The sequence below is a fragment of the Ipomoea triloba genome, chromosome 13 (genome assembly GCF_003576645.1).
Source record: "Ipomoea triloba cultivar NCNSP0323 chromosome 13, ASM357664v1".
NCBI lineage: Eukaryota > Viridiplantae > Streptophyta > Magnoliopsida > Solanales > Convolvulaceae > Ipomoea > Ipomoea triloba.
The window spans coordinates 6,841,771-6,846,766 of record NC_044928.1 but is presented as its reverse complement, the minus strand read 5'-3'; the positions used below and the strand labels follow the sequence as shown (position 1 = coordinate 6,846,766).

The following is a 4,996-nucleotide window of genomic DNA, read 5'->3' as shown; positions in this document are numbered from 1 at the left end:
TTTGATTTGAGATAAGAGTCAAATAGACTCTCAAACTATACCCATTTGTGCAATTAGGCCCTTCAACTTCAAAAAGTTTCAATTAGACCCTCAAACTTGTTATTTTGAAGCAAATGAACCCTTTTACCTATTTGTAACCTGTAGTTGCAGGTCAACCACATTTCCGGCGACACATCCGACCGAATTTCGGCACCGGCGACGTCATCTTCTGCCGGAGAAGGCTGGTCGCTAGTCTCCACTCTGTTTGAACGGAAATGGAGACCAAACTGGTCACCATCTCCGTTTGAATGGAGATCGCTGGTCTGCACTCCGTCCGAACGGAGATGGCGACACCAGTTTGTACTCCACTATGTTTGAACGGAGATGGAGACCAACTGGTCTCCATCTCCACTGTCGGAGAAGGCGACCGGTCTTCTGCAGCAGAAGGTGAAGTCGTCGGTGCCGGAATTCGGTTGGATGTGTCGCCGGAAATGTGGTTGACCTGCAACTACAGGTTACAAATAGGTAAAAGGGTTCATTTGCTTCAAAATAACAAGTTTGAGGGTCTAATTGAAACTTTTTGAAGTTGAAGGGCTTAATTGCACAAATGAGTATAGTTTGAGGGTCTATTTGACCCTTATCCCTTTTGATTTTAGTATTTATTATTATTATTTTTCCTACTTTACTCTCTATTATATCATTTATATTTCTTAAATATACCGGCATTCTGTCCGTTTAAACTTTAGTAATGGAACATTCTGTTAACTATTTATTATTTTTAAGTTACTCATTGAGTCATTGATTTTCATAATTAAGGAATGTCTTAGGTTGGAACCACATCCCAATCAGGGTTGACATAATTGTTGAACATATACTATGAATATGTTAGAGTTTATTAAACAAATATATAGTATAAAATTTAACATGAACTTTGATCAATTGATTAGCCAGATTATATATATAGCATTCAAAGTTGACCATCAAAGATTACAAATAAGGAATATTGACAATCATTTTCTTGCATTTTTTAAAAACAAATCTAGGTTGAGGTTTTATTTTATTTTATTTTTTTTTGTTTCGCTAGTACAAATATGCATATTAGCTACAGTTGTACAAGTGTTTCCGCTACACTTGTACAAGTGTAGTAGATTGGGTGACTGGAAAAGTGTAGGCTTTCCGCGATACCTGTACAGGTACGTTGTCATTGAAAGCATACGGATTTTTTTTAATAAATAATTTCCATGACACCCTCTAAAAGAAGTCGTTATACCGTGGACCATTGATTGTAGCATATTTTAACACAAAGTGTAGATCCAGCAAAGCCCTTGACGAAAATAAATAAAATGATATTATAAAAATGATAAAGAAATAAATACATACATAAAGCTAAGAAATGAATAACTACCGTTCTGTGTAAAATAATATTCGAGTTGTTGCTCGTTGATTCTACTATTAGAAAAACAAATAAACATCTTTGACTCATAATTATCACTCTAACAAATTTAAAAAGTATTATTAAAAAAGTGAGAGTCATAATGAATATTTTGAACTACTTACAGTAAAACGTAAAAGAACATTGTGGAAGAAGAGATTAGCACGATTCGAAACTCCCAAATGGGTATTTATAGGTTATACTTACGAAACACATGATCAATATCCTCATCTTTATCTCTGCAAATACCGCAATAGGCATTGCTTGTGAATCCTCTTCGTCTTCTCTCAGTATTACACATCACATGACCATTATATTATTTAGTATAATATAATATTACATGGTAGTAACAAAGCTAAAACAAAATTCATCAACCGGTAGAATTACAGGAAGACAAACATCCTTGATATTCTTATGCCTATTGCCTTCCATAGAGTGTATTTATACACAATGGATGAGATTAAATGAGTGCAGTATTGGAATTATAAAATGGTAAGAGATCTCAAGAAAAGGTAAAACTTTCAAATTTTCAATTAATATCAAAAACGTTATAATTCCTGAAAAGGTATATCTTTGAATTCATATAAAAATTTATAGGAATTATCAATTAATACCAAAAATGTTATATTGTCGAATCCCTAAAAAGGTATGTCTTTGAATTCATACAAAAATTTATAGGAATTATCAATTAATACCAAAAATGTTATATTCTCCAAATATTTGATATTACAAAAATGCCATGAGTTTGAGCGGGAAAAATGAGCCAGGCACTTATGTTATTATAGATATAGATATAGGTATTAATGGAAAGAAACAACTATTTTTAATTACTAATATTAACACACATGCCTAGAAGGCAAAAAAACAAAACTCCACAACAAAAAAGCTCGTAACGATAGTATAATGCACGACAACTACCACCCGAATGCACCACAACTACAACAGTGATACACTAATACCTAACCAATGCACAACTCACAGTCCTACAATGTACTACACCTAGCACCCCAATACATAACTCAACAACCTACGATACCTCCCCCTCCTAAAATCGTAGATTTATCAACTGTCCTACAATGCACAACACTAAGCGCACTAATACACATCTCGCTGGCCTATGATATATAACTCACAACACTGAGTTGCACAACCAACACAACTAAATGCAAAATTGTACTACCCATAATGCGTACATATACACAACCATCCAAACATAGATAATATTATACTAAAAAAGAACAAGCAGAAAGAAAAAAAAAATATTGACCACTTTTCATGTAAGAACACTCGATCGATAATGAAGAAATCGCGGTTCCAATTTGCAACAATGAGTAGTAGTAGTAGTAGTAGCAGGATTAGTAGTAGCAGTAGCAGTAGTAGCAGTAGTAGTAGTAGCAGTAGTAGCATGGATAGTAGCAGTAGCAGCAGTAGCAGTAGCAGCAGTAGCAGTAGTAGTAACAATAGCAGTAGTAGTACTAGTAATAGCAATATCAATAATAATAATAATAATAATAATAATAATAATAATAAGACACTACTATCCCATTTTTTTTTTATATTTATAAATAAAGATCAATATGTGTCATCTTAGGAAATCAGATCTAAGCTATGGGGATGGTTCACGAAGCTCTCCCAGGTAAAAAATGGGGTGAGATCGGAGCTGTTGATCTACTCTAGTTATCTAGATCAACGACTCAAACTGAAAGAATTTTTTTTTTAAATGCACTTCCTGGCAACATGCATGCAAATGATCAAGTGTCTCAAACTGATGCACCTAAAACTTCGAATTTATACACCGTAAGCTGGAAAATAATGCACTTTAAGCTTTAAACATTTGCACCTTAGGGGGCGTTAGCTTTAAACATTTGCACCTTAGGGGGCGTTTGGTTCACGGAATGTTAGATTACCTTAGGGAATGTTAGATTGCTGGGAATGTTAGATAACTGGGAATGTTAGATTCCTGTGTTTGGTTTAAAATTGAACTAGGTAAATAAGACAACGGAAATAAGATAAATTGATTAAAATGCCAAAAGCTCAATATTAGGAATAAGATAAGGGAATGTGAGATTACCTAAGAAATCGGAGTGTATCTCATATTCCCTTCCAATAGCTAAAAACTTCATCGGGAGGTTATCTTACATTCCCTGGGAATCTTACATAACTTGAACCAAACATGGGAATCTTATATTACCAAGCAAATATAACCTTAGTTATCTTATATAACTTGAACCAAACGCCCCCTAAAGGTTATCTTATATAACTTGAACCAAACGCCCCCTAAGAGTTAAATTGATGCACCTTAAACTAGAAAGTGACGCACCTTAAGCTATAAACTTACGCACCTTAAGTTATAATCTTACGCACCTTAAGTTTTAAACTGATGCACCATAACCTAGAAAGTGACGCACCTTAAGCTTTAAACATACACACTTTAAGTTTTAAATTGATGCACCTTAAACTAAAAAGTGACACATCTTAAGCTTTAAACATACGCATCCTTAAGGTATAAACTTACGCACCAATCTGGTCGTCTTCTCCAATAGAAAAGACAACCGGAGAAACCAGAGAAAATGACTTATGACTTAATGACGCCGGTAGCCTGGCGTTCGACAACGGCCGAACGGCCGAAATGATTGTTCCAGGTGAACGACAGATCATTTGAGTTTAAATATATTTAATTGAACTTTTTAAATATTTGAGAGTGTAATTACAATTTAAGATAAAATTTTGAGGCCTTATTTCAACCTTTTTCCTTTTCTAAATTGTTGAAATTGTTATTCTATTTACTCCCTTCTTCTTTAGATTCTTTGTTATTCACCATTTTAATCACGTGAAGAACAAGAAAAGTTGACAAAACCCTACCAGCTCAACCATTCAATCATTGTTCATTTTTTACCAATTTGAGCAAAAAAGTAGTTTTTGTTTTTATTTTTTAAAATTAATTTTTTACTTTTTTCACTACAACCAGGACTTAGGAATGCAGAGTATGATTAAGCAGATTCCTGGTCTTGAAGGTAATGATTGATCACAGTATATATATCTCATCTCATATATAATATATTAATATATCAATAGCGATCTAACTTCCAGAGCGACAGTGCCACCTTTGAAATCCCAGTCTCCTAACCACACAACTCTTCTTCTCCTATCTTCAGCTCCCGCCCCGCTCTGCCGCCGCCGCCTGACTAGTAAACTCAACCAGAGGTGCGGGACAGAGGAAGACCAATTCAGGTTTTTGTCTTGGAAAAAGTTGGAGGTGAGGCGGCTGGATTGTTTCCGCCTTTTCTGTGTGAAAAAAAAACGATCCGGAATTCTAGTGAGGATTTGAACTGGAATCCGTTCCGTGTCGTGTTGCTGTAGGGCTGTAGCTTGGACTGTGTTAGATTTTACGCGAATATTCCGGAACGGAATTTCTTCAAGAGTGAAGATTTGTTTGTCTTTCGTCTGTGTTTGTTGATGCTCATCTAGTCCCCCTTCAACACTTTGGTACGGCTAGTGGGTTCTATTCAGTGCTTATGGATGTTTGGTTCTGTGTATCTGAATGCGCAAGCATGTGTCTGAATCTTTTTTTTTTTTTTTTTTTTT

At 34.9% G+C, this 4,996-nt stretch overlaps 1 protein-coding gene across 2 annotated transcripts in view; it reads left to right on the top strand.

The window, feature by feature from the left end:
• The first annotated feature begins 4,479 nt into the window (after positions 1–4,479).
• LOC116002028 (SPX domain-containing membrane protein At4g22990-like) overlaps positions 4,480–4,996 on the top strand; it is a 7,145-nt gene continuing 6,628 nt past the window's right edge. The window contains exon 1 of one of the 2 annotated variants that reach the window (XM_031242034.1): positions 4,480–4,667. The gene's annotated coding sequence lies outside the window, so the exon portion shown is untranslated. Of the gene's footprint in view, positions 4,898–4,996 lie in introns of both variants that reach the window. The other variant, XM_031242032.1, reaches the window with a different exon arrangement.